The sequence below is a fragment of the Colletes latitarsis genome, chromosome 12 (assembly GCF_051014445.1).
Source record: "Colletes latitarsis isolate SP2378_abdomen chromosome 12, iyColLati1, whole genome shotgun sequence".
Taxonomy (NCBI): Eukaryota; Metazoa; Arthropoda; class Insecta; order Hymenoptera; family Colletidae; genus Colletes; species Colletes latitarsis.
In genome coordinates this window covers 26901100-26907103 of record NC_135145.1, presented here as the reverse complement: position 1 = coordinate 26907103, position 6004 = coordinate 26901100, and the positions used below count along the sequence as shown (strand labels likewise).

General features: G+C 36.0%; 1 protein-coding gene across 10 annotated transcripts in view; it reads left to right on the top strand.

The window, feature by feature from the left end:
• Positions 1-2032: 2032 nt before the first annotated feature.
• Positions 2033-6004, top strand: part of Cic (Putative transcription factor capicua) — a 144904-nt gene continuing 140932 nt past the window's right edge. For 7 of the 10 annotated variants that reach the window (XM_076779971.1, XM_076779973.1, XM_076779974.1 and 4 more), the window contains exon 1: positions 2034-2393. The gene's annotated coding sequence lies outside the window, so the exon portion shown is untranslated. Of the gene's footprint in view, positions 2394-6004 lie in introns of all 10 variants that reach the window. The other 3 variants (XM_076779976.1, XM_076779979.1, XM_076779975.1) reach the window with 1 other exon arrangement.

Sequence of the window (6004 nt, the reverse complement as noted above, 5' to 3'; positions counted from 1 at the left end):
AAAATATTGTTAGCTAGAGGGGTCAATTACAATAATTTTTCGTGGGTAAACCTACCCTCGAAATCCTACCCATTTTCGAGAAAAAAATTCAAGAAACTATGAAATTCGACAAAATTAAAACAATTTCAAATCGTTTTGGAAAAATTATTGTCGGTTCCAGAGGTCAATTCTAATAATTTTTGGTCATTAGACATACCCTCGAAATCCTACCCAGTTTCGAGAAAAGAATTCAAGAAATTATGAAATTCGACAAAATTAAAAAAATTTCAAATCGTTTTGGAAAAATTATTGTCGGTTCCAGGGGTCAATTCTAATAAATTTTCGTCATTAGACATACCCTCAAAATCCTACCCATTTTCGAAAAAAAAATTCAAGAAACTATGCAATTTTTCGACAAAATTAAAAAAATTTCAAATCATTCTGGAAAAATTATTGTCGGTTCCAGGGGTCAATTCTAATAATTTTTGGTCATTAGACACACCCTCGAAATCCTACCCAGTTTCGAAAAAAAAATTCAAGAAAGTATGAAATTTTTCGACGGAAATAAAAAATTTCAAATCGTTTTGGAAAAATTATTGTCGGTTCCAGTGATCAATTCTAATAATTTTTCGTCATTAGACACACCCTCGAAATCCTACCCATTTTCGAGAAAAAAATTCAAGAAAGTATGAAATTTTGCGACGGAAATAAAAAATTTCAAATCGTTTTGGAAAAATTATTGTCGGTTCCAGGGGTCAATTCTAATAATTTTTCGTCATTAGACACACCCACGAAATCCTACGCACTTTCGAGAAAAAAATTGAAGAAAATATGAAATTCGACAAAATTAAAAAAATTTCAAATCGTTTTGGAAAAATTATTGTCGGTTCCAGGGGTCAATTCTAATAATTTTTGGTCATTAGACATACCCTCGAAATCCTACCCATTTTCGAGAAAAAAATTCAAGAAAGTATGAAATTTTTCGACGGAAATAAAAAATTTCAAATCGTTTTGGAAAAATTATTGTCGGTTCCAGTGATCAATTCTAATAATTTTTGGCCATTAGACTCACCCTCGAAATCCTACCCATTTTCGAAAAAAAATTCAAGAAAGTATGAAATTTTTCGACGGAAATAAAAAATTTCAAATCGTTTTGGAAAAATTATTGTCGGTTCCAGGGGTCAATTCTAATAATTTTTCGTCATTAGACACACCCTCGAAATCCTACTCACTTTCGAGAAAAAAATTGAAGAAACTATGAAATTCGACAAAATTAAAAAAATTTCAAATCATTCTGGAAAAATTATTGTCGGTTCCAGGGGTCAATTCTAATAATTTTTCGTCATTAGACACACCCACGAAATCCTACTCACTTTCGAGAAAAAAATTGAAGAAAATATGAAATTCGACAAAATTAAAAAAATTTCAAATCGGGGAAAATTATTTTCACTATCTTAATCGTAATTATTGAATGTAATCGAATGTAGATAAACTGTAAATATGGCATCGCGTAACGATTAATTACTAGCCAGGGGAGTATTGGTAGGTTTCGGTATTTTCAATAAAACCTAATTTTATTGAAACGAGAATCTCGATTTTAAAAGGCGTAACAGTGAATAACCTCCTCGTTCTCACACTCGAGAAGCTGGTTACGCGTACTCCCTCTCTTGCAGCACCAAGAAAGCCCGAGCGTTACATTCGCCGCTCTCTGTCTTTGTTCTCCGACTCGTCGACGAGGGTTCGGTAGCCCCACTCACCTACTCCTTTTCCCCCTCTCCGTGCGTCCCTCGCGAGCAGTGGACGGCGAGGTGTTAGTCACCTCAAGGACGTTCACTGTAATTGGGATAGGTCGGATGGACGCTTGGAGGGGGAAGAGAGAGAGTGGCGGAGTGGGGGTAGGCGAGTAGCGGGAGCGAGAGAGAGAGGTCGCGTCGATGCGTGCGTTTCTGTAAATGGCGCCCGGCCGAGCGTCGCGCGTCACGACTCTCTCTTTCTCTTTCTCGCGGCTGCCGCGACGGGTCCCCGCGCGCCGTGGTGCATCAGTCCTGGACCGGAGGTTGTGCCGCGAGATACGTGCGTAGCCGACGCGGATATACGGGGCACCGGCGACGTTCCTCGACCTCGTGCTCCGCACGCTGTGCTACGTTCAACGCGAGTGAGCGTCGATAATAGTGGTACTTGTTCGTTTCGTGTGCACGCAACATGGAAGAAGGTGCGTTGGTGCTACGATAGTGGTTTCCAAGCGAGAGTTCCGCGCGATAGCAACGCCGCCTGTGCACGGAACGGGGAATACATCGGCTGCCGTCGCCTCGTGTCTCTCCTACTCTTCCTCCTCTTCTTCCTTCGCCGTATCAACACGCAGCCGCCTTCTCGCCTTTGTTCCGGACGCGAGCTCGTTACCACGGAGGCCGCAGGTAAAGACCAGTGCTGTCACGGGATGAGAGAGTGAGGTTAGGTGCAGGCTCTGACGTGAAAATATACGCGAAATATAGTTACGCGCAACGTGACCTGAAAATAGATGCCAAAGATTAAGAGGTAGATGACCGTGCAGTCTTACGCTTGCATCTACCACGGTTTTATAGTATCAATTACATCTCTTTTTTCAGAGGTACCAGAACGAACATTTTTTGAGGTAGATTTCTAGCAAACGGATGGTTCACCGATTGTGGTGAGTTACACGTCATTCGATTCGTCTAATTCGATACGTTATCGATATGCATTTCATTATTCCCGGAAGTTCGTTAGTTTTTTGTAAACTTGTAATGTTGCAGTAAAAAAGTAAGGTTAAGTGTACTCTGACGAAAAAAGTAAGGTTAAGTGTACTTTGACGAAAAAAGTAAGGTTAAGTGTACTTTGGCGAAAAGAAGTAAGGTTAAGTGTACTTTGACAAAAAAAGTAAGGTTATGTGTACTCTGACAGGTTCACAGGTGGAAACACTTTCGTTACTGTAGTCGAATGCTAATTTGTTAACCAGTTAAGTGTGTTCGTAAAATTTTGTTAAAATTTGATATTCAAGTTGTAATTGAAATTGGCGAAAACTGAAAAGTAAATTTTAATATACTTGAAATGTTTAGAGGTTAAGACGAAATGGAAATTGTAAACAATTTTGGTTGGATTCATAACTTCCTGTAACACTTTTTCATCTCGATGCATCAAACCCAAAAACAAAACAAAGTTAGATTCTCTGCGATGATTTTTAACTACTATAAATATTTGATTTCTTTTTCTTAGTCTTCTGTTCACTTTGTGTAAATATATGCTCATGTTGAGCGACTGTGTAAATATTACTAATAACATTGTTCATTTTCTGGAATAAAGTCATCTTTTTGACTCAGTATTTCAACAGCGCCACTTACTCTGTGTTTGACGAATATCCCTGTCATTGTTTTGATTATTGCGACACTCACTTGGTGGACGCTTTGCAAAAAGATTGCAGTTAACTGGTTAAACGTTTATCGAATGAAATTTCATTGAATAAATCACCATTTTCCTATTAGGTACGTTTACTAGATGAGTCGTTTATTTTGAAAGTGGCGTAAGTCCATTTATGTTCGATTCGAGATATCAAAGGGTTTGCGTTGGATTAAATTTAGAAATATGGGTAACAGATGACATAGTAGAATGTTTTTGGGTTTCTAAGAGTCAAATTTATCATTCCAATTAGCATAATTAACATCATTTAAGAAATAATACATTTCTGATGGCTATGATTGGACTTACGTCACTTTAACACTAGGTTTACGAACACTCGTTGCACATATTTTTATTATAACTCGCTACGTTGACAGTTGCATTGAAATGCAATTTTTCTTTCAATTAGAGGATACATCGTTACATTAATTCCACATAAATTGCTAACAAATAGTATTTATGAGTCCTATAACGTTAAGTTTAGAATCTGAATGCGTCAAATTGGCACATACCATAAACCTAGTGTTAAAAATGACGTTCTCAATTCTTAAGAAATCGCAAGTCCACAGGAAAACTAAATTTCCCTTGAAATAAAACTAAATGTCTACACTTTTGTGTTATAAAATCAAAAAAATCAACTTTTATTCTTTGTTAAACAATTTTTACATTAAAATTAATATTGTTTTATTAGTTATTATTCAGTCTTCTCCAGTTTGTAATAAATCCATTAAGTCCTTGTATTTTAGGTCTGTGAGTGGTCTCGTTTATCTTATATAGTGGTGCCAACTTGATATTATTAAAGTTTCTCGAGTTTCCCCATTGCAATAGTAAATCCAATGTTTCGAATGGTGCATTCTCGTTTGTTGTCATTTTGTAGAACAATTTATATGGATCGCTTCTCAAAAATCTCATCCAACATATTTTAAACCAATTTACTCATTCGTCGTCAGTACTTTTTAGTCTTTAAAAAGTCACGTTTCTAGCTTTCAAATTCATTGCACATTGATAATTCAACTACTTTGATAACACTACGCAACAAAATAAAAAAGCTGGGATCTCATAATATTTTCCATATCCATTTGAAACTCTCGCAATGGGACTTACGCCACTTTCAAAATAAACTTTCTCATTGCTTCATTAACAAGCAAATTTTCGTGTTACAAAATCTTAAGGATTTTAAATATATTAGTAACAAGCTGCTTCAGAATGAAACGATCATGTACAAATGTAACTATTAAGGTAACTCGATTTTTTCAGTTTCTCAAACCTTTCTTACGAAATAGTGTTAAAATTAACGTACATGTTAGTCCATAATTTTGAACAGTACCATATAACACGAGAATTGTAATTGAATAAAAACACTGTTTCTCGATGGAACTATTTTGCAAATCAAGTGATGGCTGATTGGCTACAAAACTCATGAGATTCTTGGCGGGCCAGGCAAAGTGGTAGAAATAGACGAATCTAAATTTGGCCGAAGACTCTGTGGAAAATATAATCTAGACGATAATGAAATTTAACAGTAAAAGAAAGTTAAAATCAACGCAGTACATACAATTGTAATTTATTGTATTGTCTACACGTAATCACTGTCAGAGTTGCATGTAAACTTTGACACCCATTCGACAATGTCTGAGTAGGTCTGAGTTATGTGGATGAGGGTTAATTGTTGTGAGAGATACTGTCTAGCTGATCGATTCATGCAAACTCAATGCGTAGAACATGATTTTAACGCAGAGACGCTCTACAAATGTAGAATTATCAAATTGGATCATTTATAATTTGTAACATGGAACATAGTCACTTGTGAATCTGTGAAATATGTACCTAACCTGACTTTTCTACTGCAACTTTGCAAGAAGTTTCTAAAAAATATGCATAGACGTTCTAGAAATGTAGAATTATCAAATTGGATCATTTATAATTTGTAACATGGAACATAGTCACTGGTGAATCTGTGAAATATGTACTTAACCTGACTTTTCTACTGCAACTTTGCAAGAAGTTTCAAAAAAATATGCATAGACGTTCTACAAATGTAGAATTATCAAATTGGATCATTTATAATTTGTAACATGGAACATAGTCACTTGTGAACCTGTGAAATATGTGCCTAACCTAACTTTTCAACTGCAACTTTGCAAGAAGTTTCTAAAGAATATGCATAGACGTTCTACAAATGTAGAATTATCAAATTGGATCATTTATAATTTGTAACATGGAACGTAGTCACCTGTGAAATATGTACATAACCTAACTTTTCTACTGCAACTTTGCAAGAAGTTTCAAAAAAATATGCATAGACGTTCTAGAAATGTAGAATTATCAAATTGGATCATTTATAATTTGTAACATGGAACGTAGTCACCTGTGAAATATGTACATAACCTAACTTTTCTACTGCAACTTTGCGAGTTCATAAAAAACGAATCTCCGTTCAATGAAATGCATATGTGATGAATTAGAGGAATCGAGTATAATTCACCCCGATTCGTGAAATTTTTATTTGATTTAAAAACGAGTTGAATGAGTCGGAGTGAGGGAAGTGTTAATCGTCGTGACAGTCGGGAGATTCATCCATGGCGCAAACCCGTGGAAACCTGTTCCCCTGTCG